The 20,431-nt window shown below is 38.5% G+C and overlaps 1 pseudogene; it reads left to right on the top strand.

The window, feature by feature from the left end:
- The window catches only part of LOC141522655 (uncharacterized), a 32,343-nt pseudogene extending 29,939 nt beyond the window's left edge, over positions 1–2,404 (top strand).
- The last annotated feature ends 18,027 nt before the right edge of the window (positions 2,405–20,431 follow it).

Here is a 20,431-nt window from a genome sequence, read left to right as displayed (position 1 = left end):
GATAGAATTTTGTTTTAAAGAGAAAAGTTTTGGAGGGGATGATTATGAAGGTTTCTTCAAAGACTAGTGCTATCTCAATCTTTGCCCTTCAAGCTTACTATGGAGGGGGGTTAAGTTGCTGTCCTTTTCCAAGTATTTGAGGTTCTGTCATGTGGATGATTGATTGATGCATTAAAGAAGAAGTGCTATACTTAGGGTCAGGAAAGGCCTAGGTTCAAATCTTTTCTCTGATATGTCACAATGGGGAAGTCATTGGACCCCTCCAAGAATCATCCATAAAATGGGAATGAAATTAGCTGTAATAGAAGGAAGGAAAGAAGGTAGAGAGAAAGAAAAGAAGGAAGAAAGGAAGGAAGGAAGGAAGAAGGGAGGAAGGATGGGAGGGAGGAAGGAAAGAAGGAAGCAAGGAAAGAAAGAAGAATAGAAAAGAAGGGAGGAAAGAAGGAAAGAAAGAAATAAGGAATGGAAAGAAAGAAGAAATAGTGGAAAAGAAGGAAGAAGGGAGGGAGGGAGGAAGGAAAAGAAGGGAGGGAGGAAGGAAAGAAAAAAGGAAGAAATAAGCATTTCTTTAGCACCTACTATGAACCAGCACTATGCTAAAATGCTTTTAAAAAATATTTATTTTTAATCAATTAATTTAAGTTTTTTCTGAAAATTTTTTTTGCTTAAATGCTTTAAAAATATTATTTCATTTGATTTTCACATCAACCATGAGAAGCTATTATTATTCTCACTTTGTAGTTGAGGAAGCTTAGACTGACAGAAGTTAGGCAACTTGGTCAAGGTCACATGCTCAGTAAATGTTGGAGGTTGTTCTGACGTTTAAGTGAGATAGCAAATATAAAGTGCTTAGAAAATAAAAGGTCTCTGTGTCAAGTCAATTGTTTTTGTCCCCCTTCAGCAGGAGTCTGAACTTTTTTTTTTTTAACAATTGGAGCTATTAGTGTAAAGGGTGCTTCAAGTGGCAATGGGTTCCCCCATTAGATGTCTTTAAACAAGGATGTTTGGCCACTTGTTGGAAGTATGGTTGAGGGGATTCCCGTTCAGGTATGAGTTGAATTCAATGACCTCTGAGGTTTTCTTCATCTCTGAGTTTCTTTGATTTTTATACTTATCACACAGCAGACCAATTGTCAGGCAGCCAGGTAGTTCAGCAGATAGAGTGCTAGACCTGAAGTCAAGAAGTCTCATCTCCCTGAATTCAAATCTGGCCTCAGACACTTACTAGATGTATGACCCTGGGCAAGCCACTTAACTTTGTTTGCCTCAATTCCCACATTTGTAAAATGAGCTTGGTAACAAAAAAGGTGAAGCACTTCAACATTTTTGCCAAGCAAACCCCAACTGAGGTCACAAAAAGTTAGACATCACTGAACAGCAATAACAATGTGAGTTAGTTGCTATACCAAGCATAGAGGGCCCAGTCCTAGTATTTCAAATTGTAAGGAACCTTTAAGGCCATCTGGAGACCAACCATTTCTTGAACATAAGTGAGGTCAGATAAGGGAAATGACATTCTCAAAGTCACTCCGGTAGAAGGTGGAAACAGTATTTATATCCAAGTTTGACTCTAAACCTAGGCTTCTATAGAGGGAAGAGAAATTCATCATAAAAAAATTCCAGTGGTCATCAGGGCTGCCCACTCCTCACCACCAGTGGTCCCTCAGTCCTCTCTGCTAAGCAGCAATGTGAGCAGTCACCGGACACCAGGGGCAGGAAGGGACAACCAGGTGGCTTATCTGAATCCTCTAGCCATGGTCAGATCGGGAGAGACTGCTCAGTTAGGAGGGTCAACAATACAGGATTATCTGACTTGTCCATGGCTCACATGGGAAGAAGTGAAAGGACAGCTAGAAAAGATGAAGACTCCAAGTCATTAGCTGAATTTGAAGAAAAATGAATGAGAACTGGAAGAATAGAAGGAGAAGATGTTGGGTGGAAGCAAAAGTTCATCCAAGAAAAGAGAGAGAAAGGAAAAGGGGAAAAAAGAAGTCTGGTAGATCTTCATCTTCTTCTTCATCGAGCTTGATCCTTCTAGGTTTGTAAGATGAAGATAAAAAAACACAGGAAAAAAGGAGAAAAAGAAAGATTGTCCATATAGCTCTTCGGAATGTTCCATGTCAGTATCTGAATAAGACAGCATTAAGGAAAAACAGTAGAAAAATGAACACGAGAGAGAAAAGGATCTCAAAAACCTGAGCAAGAAATGAAAGAAGAGACATTCTGAACATAAACCTGTATCATCTGAATCTTTATCACAGAAGAGGAGCAAGCAAAGAAAAGGAAAAACAGTGAGGAACAAGAAAAGTCCACTGAAAAGACAAGGAAAAAGAGGCCCAAGAAGCTCAAGAAATCTAGCAAGAAGAAAAAGAAGGTCACTGGATCAGTTCCAGAGTCGGCATAACTCTAGAACCCCCAAGATCTCCCTGCCAGAAAGCGCAATGTCTAAAGGAAACGTCAACTGTGAAAGTGATGACTACTCCCCATTTGCATGAGTACTCCTATGTTTTTAGAGCTTTAGGCTTTGGCCTGGATCAGACCATTATTCTTGTCTGCTGTTTATTTAATAGGGTATATTCACCTTCTTTGTTTGATCTGATTTTTCTCTCCAGAATTCTTAGATCTGGGAGATAAATACACTAGAGTCCATTTGGTATTTGAGCTATTTGGAAATAAAGTAAAATCTTTTAGATGATAAAAAAATATTACATTTCATTATCCTCTCTAATAGATGATAATCACCTTTACAGTTTAACTCCATTTCAAGGACAGCTAGAGGTCCCAGGTACCTTTGGAATTATTTACTCTTTTCAGAGTTGAGAGATCTGGACTTTGCTGGGGGTCTGAAGGCCAGATTTCCAATTCTCTGCCTCTTGGGTTTTGAACCTATTTCTTCTCCCTGCCCCTACTTTTAGCCAGTGAAGGAAGGGTTAAGTGATAGATGATGGAACACATCCTGTTCTATCTCCTTACCTACCCAGGATTCCCTCAAACAGATTTTTTGGTGATTGTTGTTTATTCTCCAAGATGCTTTGGAAAGAACAGTTTCTCTTTTGTGACTAGATTGAATTCCCTGAGATTATTAACACTGAAGAATCACTCCTTCTGGTCTTCATGGAAGTCTCCAATCCCCAACCCATCTTTCATCCTCTGTACCCTGTAATACAAGAACTAGTGACTAGTGGGGAAGGTACTCACTTCCTTCCTAAGAGTGGGAGACTCAGTGGCTTTCACCAGGTGTGAACATTTCAATAGTGTGTCCAGTGAGGACAATTACCAATGCTTTTCATTAGCTCTCAGCAGTCTGGACGGCTGCTGCTAAGGAGTAAGCATCTGACATAATTAAACATATTTAAATCAGCAAGGTAATAACGTCATATTAGAGGTGCCATGCTTCCCCAAAGCAGAGGAAGCCTTTGGTCCTCAGAGTCAACTGACTGGTCTCTTGGTTAGAGCCTCTTTCCTGACTATTCTTTCTGGATCAAGTTTTTTTTTGGGGGGGGGTGACTGGAGCTTTTGTACCTCAGACCACCACAAATTTGGGGTCCCAATTTTCCTTTGGTGTTTTATATTTGAGACATTTTCACTGGTGCTAAGAGAAGTTCCAGAGATTACTTTCACCCTTGTTCATTGACAGGGAATCCCTGCACTGAAACAATCAACTCAACAGAATGCAAGGGATATTAGATTTGTAGGAGTCAGAAGAACTGGATTCAAGTCTGTTCCTGTTGTATGACCCTGGTCAAGTCACTAAAACTTGTTGAGTCAATAATCCTGCTCTGTCCCTAAGATGTCATGCTTTGGATGGTATGAGCATTCCTTCCACCATCCCAGATCATGACTTCTCTATAACTTAGTATTTGGTCTTTGAAAATTCCTGTGACCAGATTTTTTTTTTTTAGTTTTTTTTTTTTTGCAAGGCAAATGGGGTTAAGTGGCTTGCCCAAGGCCACACAGCTAGGTAATTCTTAAGTGTCTGAGTCCGGATTTGAACCCAGGTACTCCTGACTCCAAGGCCGGTGCTTTATCCACTACGCCACCTAGCCGCTCCTTATGTGACCAGATTTTGTTGCCAAATTGATGATGGGTCTTTGATCTCATCCCAGTGAATTTTCAGCTGAGATGTGTGGTCCCTAATGAGGAAGACCCCTCATCAAGCTTTCCTATCTCAGTAGGATCTACCACAGATTGTGTCTTCTTCAAGAACCTAGAGTCACCTGCATGCTATGAACCAGAGGAATTCTTTAGTACAAGTTTAAGAGCTGTAGATATTGAAAAAGTCATCCTCAGATGATGATAATAATAACAATATCTAGCTTTTATTCAGAGTTTAAAGGCTTGCAAAGTTCAACAACACCCCTGGCATCTAGGTGCCAATATAATTCCCATTTTGCAAATAAGGAAACAGAGGCAGACAGTGACTTTCCCAGGGTCACATTGCTCTTAAGTGTCTATGGCCTATTTTGAACTCAAATCTCTTTGATTCCAAGTTCAGTGCAATATGCTAATAATATATGAGATTTGGATTTAGAAAACTGTCTGGCTATTTGCCATCAGTCTCAAGATGGATGAAAGAACCTGGGTCTTGTAGTCAAAAGACATAGATTTGAGGGGCAACTAGGTAGCACAGTGGATAGAGCACCGGCCCTGGAGTCAGGAGGACCTGAGTTCAAATCTGACCATAGACACTTAATAATTGCCTAGTTGTGTGACCTTAGGCAAGTCACTCAACCCCATTACCTTAAATTAAAAAAGTCAATCAAAAGACATAGATTTGAAAACCCACTCTACCAAGTGATTTTAGGTCAATCACTTGTCTCTCTGAGCTTCAGTTTCCTCATCTGTAAAATGAGGATTCTCTCCTATGAGGGAAACATTTAACCAGCCCTGTGTTTGGTGCTGTAGAAGATGCAAAAGGAGGTGCAGTCTCTGCTCTGGAGGATTATTCAACCTAGCAAGCAATCTGAAATAGTGCACAGATCACTGGTGGATGATGTGGTTCCTGCTAGAAGGGAAAGACCATCATTGACTTGTGTCAAGGATGTTTTCCTGGTTGAGGGGGAACTTAAGCTGGGTTGAAAGGGTAGGACCACCATGTACCCAAACACTCACAGTATATAGAACTAAATACCATTAGAAGGATGTAGAGGAAATAGGGAACATGGCCCTTGACCTCTGGCAGTTTTCTTTCCTGTTATTTCTCAAAAATCCCAAAATAGGAAACTGCATCCTCATGAGGTCTCCAGCAAAACAACCCTTTCCATTTCTGTCTATGCCTTACCAAAGTGCAGCCCCAGGAGCCCTACTTTAAGGGAGCCCATCATATGATTTGACATGGGGTCTTTGACCAGAGCTCAGACATTTACTTTTCTTTTTTTTATTCTTTTGCTGTGTGTGGTGAAAGTTCCCTGAGGAAGGTGTGAGAAGGCAGAGAAAAGCCAGGTTGGCTATATTGGTTTAAAATTTCCTCCCTGCTGCTTGGAATTACTTTGATGGCTGTAGTAAGCTCTGGGCCCAGTTTGAAACTGAAAATTGAGTGTAAGCAAACAGATTGGACTTAGGTTTTTACAGGAATACATAGTCACCTGCTTCTACCCAATCTTCTTGGGTCCTCCTATTAGGAAGAACTCTAGAATAGGGCCACACCTAGATCAATACACATAAAGTTTCTGCCTCCAAGTTGCATTTCAGGAGCTTGGTGAAAAGACCATTATTAAAATATCTCTATTCTCTTGATACATTGCCTAACATTCTACCGTTGGAAACACTATCCCTTATTACACTGAAATTATCCCAGGTCAGAGTAATCTGTTTAGCCTGGCTTAAGCCATAGTTCAAATGGGTTCCTCCATAATGCTTTGCATTATGATTGGCAGTCTACAATTGGATTTAGTGTAGAGAAGGGAAAGGGAAAAGGGGAAGACAGGGAGAGAACAGAGAATAAGGACCCAAAGAGAGTAGGGCAAAAGGAGAGGTGGGAGACTCTAGAGGCCAACTTCTGCTCCATACTTTTGCCCAGGGATGAACCTGTCTGAGTACAAGGTTATGTTTTAAATCACAGGTGTAAAACATACAGCCCACAGACCACAATATTCCCCAGTGCAGATAAATCAAATTCAAATATTACTGGGAAATATCAATCAACATAACTAAAAATATAATAGAATGTATTTTGGGGTTTTCTGAGTCAATGTGCAATTGTATACTCACCCAGAGCTTTCCCTTCTGGAATCATTCTAGTAATAGCATCCAGGACTCTGGAGGACCACAGGATGAGGGAATATTCTATAGAGGATAGTAAAGGTTCCAAGGGCCCTCTGGTTACTTTTTGGTAAATGAGAGAAAATATATTCCAAAGGCATGTCACCAAAACTCTCATGCAAAACAACCCTGTCCTTTACTTTTAAGGTAAATTGGGAGAAAAATGAACTTCTGCACCAAACCTCAGTGGCAAATCTCTGTCTTCTATTTCCTTTAAGTCATTAGGGAAAAAATGGTCTTCTATAATGGTGGCTCTCTGCTATCGTCAGGGTCCTTCCAGGAGGAAAACAAAAATTTCCAACTAGTAGCAGACATTTAAATGTAGTCTGAGATCCTTTACCAATAGGAAGTTTGTACTGTTCTTCTGTCCCCAGGACCAAGGGGTTCTCTTTAGAAAGACATCCTTCATCACTGGGTAGAAGGACAAGGAAGCTGATTGTGATGTGATGCTAGGGATAGGGGATCCCTTTAGCCAACTCTCTTCCTGAACTTCCTGGTCCTGGCTCTGGTCCCATCCACTGAGGCCCTAGTGAAATGAAAATTTTGGTGAAGGTCAGGTTTTGAATGCAGGTTCTCCTGGAAGGGGGCATACAATAAAAAAAACATGCATTAAAACTGAGGTTTAAATTACTTCGAAAATTTCTTCTAACTGGCTGCTTTGAGGTTGTTCACTTGGAATTCAACCCTTTGGATCGTTGATTCTCAAGACATTTAGACTGTACATCATCAACTTCAACTATGCCTTCTTGTACCTAGACCTTCTTTTATGTCAGGGACCCTTTAGATCCCTTCTCAGAATAATCCTTTTAAATGCACAAAACTAAAAAATAATACAGAATTGTAGAAGATAAAATAATTTCATGAAAAAGGAGTACAAACAGCAGGGTTATCATGAACCATTTCATCTTAGAGATGGTCTCCAAGCTATTCCTTGAATGAGGTCAAGGATTTCTAAGATGACTCCACTTCTGCCTAAGAAACAGTTATATTTGACTTCTCCAGGAAGCAACCTGAAAATTGACCATGGTAGAAACTCTCAATAAGCAATTAAAAAAGAGATGGTAATGGTTGAAACCAAACCAAAACACAGCACCAGACCAAAAAAGGAGCACTGTATTTCAATGGGGTCAACTTACACTAGAGAAAACAGAGAGGCTAATGACTTGTCCAAAGTCACAACACAAGTTAATGAAAAAATTTAAATTAGAACCTAAGTTCTAAGTTCAGAGCTTCACATCATACTTTGTGAACCCCAGCTGTTATTATTTATTGTTGTTTATATAGCCTTGCCTGATAATAATGACCATGGCTACCATTTATTGCAAATTTCAAGGTTTTCAGAATGCTTTACAATTAATTTCATTTTATTCTTAGAACAACTCTAGGAAATAGGTGTGATTATTATTTCCATTTTACAGATGAGAAAACTGATCCAGGCCTACATAGTATGTGTTTGTAATCAAATTTAAACTCAGGATTTTCTGATGGACCTGGATAACTGTGGGCCACTTTGAAATGAGAACAAATAATAGAACACACACTTCACAGTTTGCTGTAAGGAAAATATTTTGTAAACTTTAAATTATTCATTATAATATTCATTATAAAATTTAGCACAAATGAAAAAGCTAACTTTACAAACACAATATGAGGAGGTTATGACTATAGAGCATTTCACCTGTAAAGAAAAATAAACTGGGTGTTTTGGAGGACTGCAAACAATGTATGTATTAGCAGGCTGATAGGGACACCTGGGCTAGTACAATCTTTGACTGCCTCCTGAGAGACAAGCCCACCTCTGAGCTCCCTCTGCCACATCTTGATGCCTTTGTCCCCGGGCCTTCTCCATCTAGTATGCCGTATTCGTTTCTGGGGTGCTCCATTTCAGGAAGGGCATTGATAAGCGGGAGAGTGTCCAGAGACTCTCAGGCAACGGGGATGGCCAAGAGCCTTGAGATCTATCCTGTTTGTGTTATTGAAGGAAATGAGAATGTTTACTCTACAGAAGTGAAGACTTAGGAGTGATTCAATAGCTGCCTTCAAGCATCTGAAGGGCTGTTACCTGGAAGAGAGATTAGATTTGTTCTGCGTGGCCCCACAGGGCAGAGCTGGAGCTGAGGGGATAAGTTATAAAGAGGCAGGTTTTGACTTGAAGTAAGGGGAAAAACCAACAACCACCACCACAACAACATTCTACCAATTAAAGCTAACAAAAATTAATGAGCCTTCTTGGGAGGGAGGGGGTTCTCTCTTACCTCCAACAAAGGCTGAATGACCGCTCCTGTGGCTTGTGATAGAGGCATGTTCCTCATGTGACCCCTTAGCTTTCTTCTCCAGGCTCATTCCAGGCCGTTTCCAATTCCTAGAATCATAAGCACTTTCCATTCATTTCTGACTCTTGGAATCCTTAGTTGCCTTCAAGGCTTGGCTCAAATGTCACCTTCCTCTAATTTTTATTATTTTTTAATTTAAAGACTGGGTCTCTATGTCACTTGGGTTGGAAGTATGTAGGGGATACTCATGGGCCAATTATACCAGCAATCTGAATGGGAGCTTTGGCTTGCTCTTTTTCCAAGGGGGGCCAGTTTGGTGGGCACCATTTTAAAGCTGACTGACTTAGCTCACTGTAGTCCAGATGTCCTAACCTCAGGAGGCCCATTAACCTCAACCTTCCCAGTAGTGGGGATAATAGGTTATGGGTTACTAAGCCTGTAAATGTTACCTTTTACACAAGATGTTTCCTTATCCCCTTTTGCTACTATTGCATCCCTCTCTCCAATTATTTTAATTTCATATGTTGATTTGATATATTTTAAATGTATATTTGTGCATGTATATATTTATATGTTATGTGTATATTTTATACATACACATGTAAGCTATTAAAGCTACAATAAACCTTTTTTGGGATGCCATACATGCCTACATACATACATTTATATACATGTTGTCTGCCCTGATAGAGTATATAAGTTCTATTAGTCGAGGTCAGGGGTTGTTTCACTTTTATACCTCATTTTATTACTCCTCACTGATTTGCTCTTTGCAGATAAAATGTTGTGGTTCTTTTTTTTATTTAAGTTTTAGGACTTGTGGCAACCCAACGTGGAGTAAGTCTATCAGCATCATTTTCCCAACAATATGTACCCATTTTATTTCTCTGTGTCACATTTCAATCATTCTCATCATATTTCAAACTTTTTCATTACTATGATATCTATTATGGTAATCTGTGATCAGTGATCTTTGATGTCACTATGGTACTTGTTTGGGAGCACCACAAACCACACTTTATGACAGTGAACTTAATCGATAAATGTATGTTTTTGACTATTCCACCAACTGGCTATTTCTAGTCTCTACCTCTCTTCCGGCTTCCCAATTCCTGGAGACACAACAATATTGAAATTAGGCCAGTTAATAATCTTACAATGGCCTCTAAGTATTTGAGTAAAAGGAAGAATCAATCAATATGGAAAATTTCATTACTGTCTTACTTAAGAATTTGTCTCAGCCACTCCAAACTTCAGCAACCACCAGTCTGATCAGGCAGCAGTCATCAGCATCAAGGCAAGACTCTTCCAAGAGCAGAGAGATCCCAACTTGCTGAAGGTTAGCATTTTTTAAGCAATAAAATTTTAAAATAAATTTTTGAATAAAAATATAAAATAATATTTTTAAATGTAGGCGTGTATTCTTTTTTAGACATGATACTATTGCACACTTAATACATTATACTATAGTGTAAACATAATTTTTATATGCACTGGGAAACCAAAAAATTCATGTGACTTACTTTATTGCAATATTTGCTTTATTGCAGTGGTCTGGAACTGAACCTGCAAAATCTCTGAGGTATGCCTGTATTTTTTTCCCCAGTAACTAAAACAGCATCTGGAATTCAGTAGTTGCTTAATAAGTACTTCTCCATTGACTTCTGTTTTCCTTTCTCTTTTTTCCTCTAATGCTTTCTCTTCTGACTCTGCCCTCAATTCTTTTTCCAGTGTTCAGTGTTCTTTAACTGTGGTTCTCCTTTACTTTGTCAGATTTTCCTGGAGAATTGCAGAGTAACTTTTTTGAGGAACTTTAATTGACCCCAACTTGTTTGATCTAAGGGAAGAAGAGACATGATCTAAAGGGTGAGAGTATAGATTGAAATTTCTAACCATCAAAGTCAACTGAGGGCTTCAAGGGAGACAAAAGACCTTCTTTTGGAAAGGGACTTTAGGGTTCATTGTAGGGATTCCAAATCGTTCCATGGGCATTTATTTCTTCATAGAAGGAACTTGTTTGTATTTAACAATTATTGAGGCTAGGACTAGGAGGAGATGATATGCTTATCTTTGAGTAGGTCACCTTCCCTCTACTCAAAATTATATATTTAGTTGGGAATAGGAATGGGATTAAAAGGGGAAGAAACATCAGGAAGATTGGGCAACCAAGTGAAATCATTTATGATGCTAATCAACTTTGAGAGAATTATTTACATGATTTGGTTCCAGTGAAACAATACTGTCTTTACTTTGAGTCTTTCTAGAGCTTTCTCTCTGACAGTCTTCCAATGCAGAGATATCAAACTCATCGCTACCTAAACAGATTAAAATGTAATTGAGAAATGTTTAACAAAATAAATAAAAATAAGACATAATGTAGATAGTGTTATTTTGTGGTTTTTCTAAATCAATAGGCAACTATAGGGATCCATTTTGATTTATGTTTGATACCACCATTGTAAAGTATACTTTTCTAGTCTACCCAGACCTCCATCCTAATCCTCTTTCATATACTGAAAAAATGTCTAACCCTGCTCTATGTGAAGTAGTGTATGAAATTTTACCTCCCCCTTCTCAATAAAAAGAAAATTAAGAAAAGTTCTAATTGACCTCTCTTTTTTCCATCCTCCATCTTCTGCCCAATCCAGAATGAGTATTTGGTATTTTTGAAACTGGGGGGAAAGCCAACTGCAGTTCTCCAAGTAGATACTTCCAAAAACCTTTTTTACATGAAAGCATTCTGCTTATCAGTGAATTCCTAAGATGACATCAGAAGAATGAAAAGCTTAGAGTATGGACCTAGTGATGGATAGCAGGAGTACAGCCAAAGTAACTAACCATCTAGCTAACTTGTGGAGATATCTTTAAGTTGGTCACTGGGTGAGGAATTTTTCAACCATTAGGTTGAATTAGGTGAAATTATTAGGTGAAACAGTGGATAGAGTGCCAGACCTAGAATTAGGAAGACTCCTTTTCCTGATTTCAAATCTGACCTCAGACAGTTATTACCTATGTGTACATAGGCAAGTCACTTAATTATGTTTTCTTCAGTTTCCTCATCTGTAAAATGAGTTGGAGAAAGAAATGGTAAACTACTCTAGTATCTCTGCCAGAAAAATCCCCAATGGAGTCTGGAAGACTGAAACACAACTGTACAGCAATAACTCTCAAAGACTCAATTCACCTTAATCAAATTAGAGATCTTTAATATCATCACTCAGTAATACGAAGAAAAGCTTCCCAACAATTGGAGGGAGAATGGGCAGCCTTGGAGGTGGTGAGTTACCTCTCACAGGAGGTCTTCCACAGAAGGCCGAGTGAACACTTGTCTGGGATATGATTTCCTGGGAGGGTCAGATGGGTCTGATGTCAAATTTGAATAAAAACAGATTCCTGTAGGCTGCATGTTAACTTAAGAGAAACACAAATTAACATCGTCTATATCATTTTGTATTTTTATTTGTCTTGCTAAACATTTTCCAATTACATGTTACCGTGGTTCAGGATGCAGTAGGAATTTGACAACTCTAGTCTTGATGACTTTTAAGGTCTCTTTCTTCTTACTCTAAAGTTATTTGATTCTGTGAATAAGCTGAATGGAGGCAGGGGGACAATGCTAGGAGAGGCACTCCAGCATGAAGTGCCAATTTCAGAATGTGAGAGAAATGGAAACTTCAGTGTAAAATTGAAAAGAAACCTTCAACTCAATTCAACAAATATTTATTAAGTGCTCAGTATGTTCAAGCCTCTGGGGACACAGGTGAAACAAGATCTAACTTTTGCTTTCCAAGAATTTACTATCTAGTATGAGAGATGAGAAACCTACATAATTAACTATGATAGTTCTTCAAAAAACCTTCATTTCACTGGTATAGATGTTCTTTCTTCTAACACAGATTTCAACTATTCTATATTCTCACAGCTAGTCTTCATTAGCTTCTGTCAAAAATTTATTACTTGAAGGCTAATACTCTGGTGATGAGCATCTTTTAATATAGCTAAGTAGGATAATAGACCCTTACAAAACCCTTCCAGGTCTGGTGGGACTGACCAGAACTTAAACTCTACTACCAAAGACTGGGTCATCACCATGTATAAATGGAACTTAATCAGATGCCAGAAGGGGATAAGAGCAATCTAGTCATGTCTGACTCTTTATGATCCTATTTGTGGTTTTCTTGGCAAAGTTATTGAAGAGTTTTGCATTTCCTTCTCTAACTCATTTTACAGATGAGGAAATTGAAGCAAGCAGGGTAAAGTGACTAGCCCAGGGACAGCTAGTGTCTGAGGCCAGATTTGAGCTCTGGTTTTCCTGATTATAGATCCCTTGTTCTCTTGCAAGAGTCAGACTGCTATCCCTCCTCCAATACTTACTAACTCTGCGACCATGGATAAGTCTCTCAGTTTCCTCATATGTCAAATTGGGATAATGAAAATACCTGATAGGATTGCTTTGAGACTCAAAGGTGAAAATTTCCATAAATTACTTACAAACTTTAAACCATTAGATATATATATATCATTAGTAGTCCTAAGACAAGTTGCTACTCTGCTATTTTTTAAAAGACATACTTATGAATTTTGTGACCTCAGGAATACTTAGTAGCTGAAAAATACTTATAGAAAGTATGGGCTATTTTTTGCCTCTCTTTGTCTTTTGTCTATTTGTGTTTGGCATAATAGATTTATGATAAGCACTTAATAAATATTGATTGATAAATTGAGATAGTCTAGTCCAAAATACTCCCTGATTCTGAAATCCTGCAGTCTTTTCTGTGTGCAGCTCTAGGGAGGCAGAGAGACATTGTGCCGAACAGAATACAGTATAAAATTATACTTTTTTTACACTGATGATTAAATATACATAATTAAGGCAGAACTTTTCTCTGGGACCTTTTCTGTTTCTCTTCTATTTCTTAGCTTCATCTCCACGCCTATCTGGAGAGGTCTTTGGTACTATAAATTAAATGAAAAAGTACTTGAGACAGAATAGCAAAATAAATCACACAGTAGGATCTCTCCAAACACAATATGAGTGTTCTCTTTTAGACTAGGGGGAGGAGGAACCAATCTCTGGAAGTCTATTCCAAGATGAAGAAATGTTTTCTGCCTTATGTCTATCTAAATTCCAACAGTTCCACCTCCCAGAAAGTATCTTGTGCCTTTCTGCTGACTCTTGGCTTTGCCTCCCATATCCCTCTGGCTCGCTTTCAGAACTCCCTGTCAGAACTCCCTGTCCTCCTCAGCTTTAATGTAATAAGGTTCCACCCTCTATTACTTCTTTGTCTGCCTCTGATGTTGCTTGAGTTTTTACTTCTCATTCATGAAGTTGGGGCCATCCAGTTTCTTAGTTTCTATCCTTTGAAGTTCTGCTGTATTGTAGAGGTATTATTGCTTCCTTAGATTGGGATTACCTAGACCACATGCCTTGGGGCTAGTTAACACATTTTTCATTCTTCTAAACTGCCTCCTGGTTTTGTCTTCTGGTGCAAAAGAGCCTCTCAAACTAATCTCAAAATTTGAGAACTTTTTTTTTAAACCTTTTCTCTTTGCCTCAGTGGAAGGTCCCTAACTCTTACTGGTAATTGAGTTGTGCCAGGGTAATTCCTTCTACCTCTTCCCTGCCTTAGGGCATCGGCAGTGTGCCCTACCCTTTATGATTGGCCTTTCCTGATGAGTCTTTCAGGGCCTGGAAATAAATATGTGGCCCTTCTTTTATTTCCCCTTTCAACTACCAACAAGTTCCCCACTCTCTCTGGGAATTAATGTATAACCATGCATATTGTCTTTTGTTTTTTGAGATGAAAGTGTCTTTTATAGTCATCAAAATGAGTTAATACTGCATTCAACAATGTAAATGACTATTTCTATTTTTAAGATAGTTGTTCAATTAAAAAAAAACAGAATGCCATGCTTAGTATCTTGAAGTTTTGATAGGCCTCAAAAGTCATTAGAAACATGAGAGGGGAGAGGCATAAGCTGGCAGCCTCTAAGAATGAAATCCTCTCTCCTTTCCCACCATCCCAGAGCTGCAAAACTATTTTTGTATGTATTGAATCTCTTCTATTTAGTTGTAACTTCTTGGAGAAAAGAGTGTCTGTTTTCATCTTTGTAATCCTGCCTCTCCTCCCCCCTCCCTGCCCCCCAACACTTGCCTATAGGCTGAGAATATTTTGATTGAATGGGAATTGAATGTATGCTTGTGACTTCCAGAGAGGCAGAGGGAAAGAGAACTGGCTTAAATCTCAACCATGGTACTTAGTTGCTGAGTAACTAGATGAGTGTGAGCTTTCAAAAGCTTGCCATATATATATATATATATATATATATATATGTATATATATATACACACACACATATATATATAATATACATATATACATATATATACATATATAATATATATATTACACATATAATATATATAAAATGCACATACACATAAATATATGCATATATATGTCCATGTTTATATACACATCTAAATATATGCATTTTAAATATATGCATTTGCATATTTCTAATATATATGACTACATTATTTATGAATGATAATATTTATAAATATTTTCTCAGCAAAGGGATAGCAACTGCCCTGTATATAAACATACATACAAATATATAGAGCCGTGTAAATAAATATGCATGCTAGCATTATTGAGAAGCTAGCTTGATGATGGGCTGCTCATGAAACTTGTTTGGAATCCATTCCCACTGTACTGCCTAGATGTTTTTTCCAAACAGACGCCATCATAATCATAATGATGATGGAAGTCATCTTCCTTATTCACCCTTTAATAGCTTAATGGTCTCCTGGAAAATCAATAGAAAGCAGCTAGTCCAACAGTCCAACTATGAAGAGAACAACTGGCCACCTAACAATTTACAAAAATATATATGTCAACCCTAGGTCAATCCCTCTCTTTCCTCTCCCTGTTCATCACACCTAGGCACATGTACCCACCAGGAAGGAGCAAGGATCACAGTAATTGTGATTTGGTTTTCAATGGGATAACAAAGAATTCACTTTCTCTTGGTTAGTGGGGAGCCTAGATAGCAGCAATTGATTCTTTTTCTTTTCTTTTCTTTTTTTAAAAATTATTTAAGGCAATGGGGTTAAGTGACTTGCCCAAAGTCACACAGCTAGGCCATTATTAAATGTCTGAGGAATATTTGAACTCAGGTCATCCTGACTTCAGGGCTGGTGCTCTAAGGGCACTGCGCCACCAAGCTGCCCTGCAGCTTTCTGATTCTTTCCAATTTCTGATCATCTGTGTCTTCTGAAAGGTATCTATCCCCATTTTGTCAGTCACAAAAGGGACACTAAGCCTTAGAGAGAGGAAATGATTTGCTCAGGGTCACTTGGTCAAGTCAGACCCTGAAACCAAAATCTTCTCTTGGTCAGTGTTGGGATCTTTTCATTAAACCAGTCTTTTGCTTAAAGTATCCTGTGTCTTTTCAACAAAGGGATAATAATTGGCTTTTCCTTTCACTGGATTATTCTAAGAACTGCATAAGATAATGGATGTGAAAATATTTTGAAAAGCACTCCACAAATGAAGAATGACCTGATGAGGATGATTGGGTTATCTTTCTTGCTCTGGGTCTGAGAGTTGTGACACTGTGGAAAGAGCTGTGGAGCTGCAGACTCAGTTTCTTTTAATTCTGACTTCTCTGATACCTCCTCAGTGAGATAGTTGACATAAGTCTTCACCTTTCAGAATCTGTTCCCTCATGTATAAAGCAAAGAGGTTGGATTAGGGAAATGAACAGTAAAGACCTTTCTAATATTCTAAGCTTCAGTGACTTTCTAGCTATGTAGGCTTCTTCTTGATTCCTGGGAACCCAGTCCTGAATCCAAGCTGCAAGAACTCTTCATAATCATCCAGTCCAATGTTCTTATTATAGAGATGAAGTAACTGAGGGTAAAGGAAATGACTCCAATGGTCACATAGCCATCCCATCATTGAACTGAAATCAAACCATTTGCAAATGTGAATAAGAATGTTCTTTTTCTTCTCCCACCATCTTTCTTTTATTTCTTACCTTGTATTCACAAGGTATCAGAGACTTGAATGTCAATTTGGAGGATATTTGAGTGATCTGATTTTATCTCAGTTCAATGAATTTTTTTCCCAAAGAAAAAAATGTAGATTCACTTCATTAAACTTTACTACGTCAAATATATTTTTAAGTCAATATTTGGATTTGGATACATTTGGAATTCAACAAATTAAAGGGTTTACTCTGGCTTTTGCTTTGTAAGGTTTTATATTACCTACCTCACAGAATTTCTATGAGGATCAAGGGAGGTGATGAATGTGAAGTACTTTGTCAATATTATTCCCACTTTATATTTGAAGTTCAGAGGGAGGAAGTGACTTGATTGAAGTCCTGCAACTGTCGTTAACTGGCAGAAAAAAATGGCAGTACTAGAACTGTACTAAACCGTATTCATTCAATTTGAGTTGCTAGTACATATTTCATTATTTTGATTTGGAAACAATATGATGAGAAAAAGCTGGGATTAGTCAGGACATCCAAGTCTTAATTCTAATTCTGTCCTGGACCTGATGTTTATGTGTGAGCAAATCATTGAATCCCTTTGTGCTTTAATGTCCAGTTTTTATTAAGCAATTCCAATGTGGGTAACTAGATGGTGCAGTAGATAAGAGTACTGGGAGGAAGAGGGGGAAATCAGGAAGTCCTATCTTCATGAATTCAAATCTAGCCTCAGATGTACTAGCTGTATGATCCTGGGTAAGTCACTTAACTTTCTTTGTCTCAGTTTCTTCATCTGTAAAGTAAGCTGGAGAAGGAAATGATAAACCACTCTGATCTCTTTATCAAGAAAATTCCACAATAGGTTATGAAGAATCAGACATGACTGAAACAACTAAACAACAAGTATGACAACAATGACAATATCTGCCAATCACACTGCTCAGTGATAAGAACAGCAAAAAAACAAAAGACAGTCCCTGACCTCAAGGAGCTGGTATTCTAAGAAAAGAAGAAAACAGAGGAAAGGGAACTAAAAAGCAAGGGTGGAAAGGGGTGATGGCACCTGTGAGGATATAGGGCATTGGAAGTCAGAAGTTCAGCTTGGAGGAGATGAAGCCTTGGAGCTCTCTCCAAAATGGAGAATTAGGGGGGAACTCACTGGTGGGAGAAGGGGACTGGCATGGTGGAGGAATATAACAGGGGAGGAGGCCCAGGCTGTTAGGAAAGTTCTAGGGTGAGGCTGTGATAGAAGGATGATGATACTGAACACTAGAAAGTCAGTAGTATAGCAAGGAAATAGCAACTGAGTTCGAGGACGTGGGTTTGCATCCTAGTTTTGCTACTAGCCTGGGTGATTATTGGGCGAATCTTCTGGGACTCAATTTCTCCTCTTGTAGGGGGCTGTATGCCTAAGCATCATCCTAAGTATTTGTGGCACTATTGACATAGACTTTTTGTTACTGGTTTAAAATATCTGAGAAGGGGTGGCTAGGTGGCGTAGTGGATAAAGCACCGGCCTTGGAGTCTGGAGTGCCTGGGTTCAAATCCGGTCTCAGACACTTAATAATTACCTAGCTGTGTGGCCTTGGGCAAGCCACTTAACCCCATTTGCCTTGCAAAAACCTAAAAAGATAAAAAAATCTGAGAAAAGGCATCAAGGTCCTTATTGTTTTTCTCATTTTGTTCTGTTAACTTCTCCACATCAGACCCTGGGTACTTGTTGCCCTGTTTTTATCGTGGTGATGACGATGATTCACTGCTAGATCTAATGCCTGAGCTACACTGTGATTTAGTGTTTTATAAAAAAAAAAGAACAGTAAAAACAGGCAGAGGGGGGGTTATCAAAAATGTGTGTAGATCACTTCCTTAGAGACCTGTGATTTTATGTGACATGGTTTCCTAGGAGAGGCCCTCTAGGCCAGCAAATGGACATCAGGGAGAGCAAGAGATGAAGGCAGCAGTGGATTATGGAAGAGTTAATGGACCAAGCCAGGAGCTACAGGAATGTGAGTCAATAGCAGTATATTGGTAGTCAAAGGTCAATGAAGACATTTCAGGACCAAACCTCTTAGGCCTGGAGGAGAAGTTCCCCAACCATGTTGAATATTGAGACAAATGAGGCATTCCTGGCCCGTGCCAAAGTCCTGGACCAAGATGGAAGGAGATACAAATTATAAGGACAGAGCAACAATGAGATGGAGCTGACTCTGGCTTTGTCTTGCACTGGCTCCTTGCCAGATCAGGAAGGAGAATCAGCCTCTATTAATTGAAAATCCTTTTTTCTTGGAGGCAGCTGCTTATTCTCCATGTTTTCATAGGAAGGGAGGGAGTTTTCCTCTTGTTATGGATATCCAGAAGACAATCTGAATCCTGACATTCCAAAAAGAATCTTTGGCACAAACTGAAGCCCAGAGATTATGGAGAAGCCCAGCCTGGAATTCAGGCTGTGGAAATTTAGCAGCTTTTGTTCTGGATTACAGATTACATATAAAATGAAGGCTCTGGACACCATGATCTCTGAAGCTCTTTGAACTCTAAATCTTATAAGTAGGGATAATAATCGATGCCAATCCCATGTCAAGGTCATTTAACAGAGAAAAGTTCTTTGTTGAAGCAGCAACACAAACAACTATACTGATGGTTTAAAAAAAAATCACTCTGCTTCAGAGATCTTGTGGTCTGAAAGTTCTCTGCATCTAATCCAAACCAAATATGTTGCCTTTTAAGTATTTCTTTCTTTTTTCTTTCCTTTTTCTTCTCTTTCCTTCCTCCCTTCCTTCCTTCCTTTCTTCCTTTCTCTCTCTCTCTCTCTCTCTCTCTCTCTCTCTCTCTCTCTCTCTCTCTCTTTCTCTCTCTGTCTTTCTTTTCTTTTGTATTTAGAATATGATTTTTATGAGGGCAAGGACAATGTTTATTTCTTTCTTTGTATTAAGAGTGCTTATCATGGTGCCTAGTTCAATGTAAAGATTTAATAAACCTTGTTGACTAGCTGCTGATTATATTTAAATCACAATTCTTTCCCCATATCCAAAATGACCTCCCCATCAAATGCTTCCTTGTAACAAAGAAAAAAAAAATTATCTGACAGTGTTTATTTTATTCCACAATCACAGGTCCTATTTCTCTCCTGACAGAAATATGGCATATTTCCTCATCATTCTTCCATAACTGAATTTGTTAATTAGAATCCATCAGAGTTTGACTGTTTTTTAGTGGTGTGACTATATATATTATTGTAATCATGAAATGTATTATTATCTTGGTTCTGCTTTCTTCCTATTCTGCACTGCTTCCTACAAATCCTCCCTATTTTTCTCTGAATTCCTCATATTTCTAAAAAAATATGGAACATTTCATAAGTTTGCCTATTATCCTTGAGCTGGAGCCATGTCCATCATCCTTGAGTGGGGACTGTTCCAATCTCTGTATCCCTCCAAAGAGATCATGGCATATTTTCTTTCACTCTGTATTTATCCAGGTTATAAGAATTGCCATCTGCCTCTTTCACTGTCCCAAAGTGAACTCAGTTTAGACCAGTAATGCTGGATTATTATCTTGCCATTACTTTTTGGTAATGAGGGACAGATAGAGCAAGAATAATTGCTAGTACATAGTTCATTTGAATCCTGTTACAAACTTTTTCCTTTTCAGTTTCCCACTTTACTTGAATTTATAGGATTAGAAGAAAGAATTTTGTAATATTTAGAACTATCCAATAATTGATTGGACTTCTTCCTGAAGCACTGAGTTCCCATTCACTGGAGAGGTTGAAGCAGAAGTTTGATGGCATTTTGTCAAAGGCATTGTAGAGGGACCTCCTGCCTTGGGAGAGAGATTTGACAAAATGACCTCAGAAGATCATAGGATCTTAGTGTTGGAAGGCTCTTAGATAA

Source organism: Macrotis lagotis, chromosome 4, assembly GCF_037893015.1.
Source record: "Macrotis lagotis isolate mMagLag1 chromosome 4, bilby.v1.9.chrom.fasta, whole genome shotgun sequence".
NCBI classification, from domain to species: Eukaryota; Metazoa; Chordata; class Mammalia; order Peramelemorphia; family Peramelidae; genus Macrotis; species Macrotis lagotis.
This window is presented reverse-complemented; position numbering and strand designations above follow the sequence as displayed.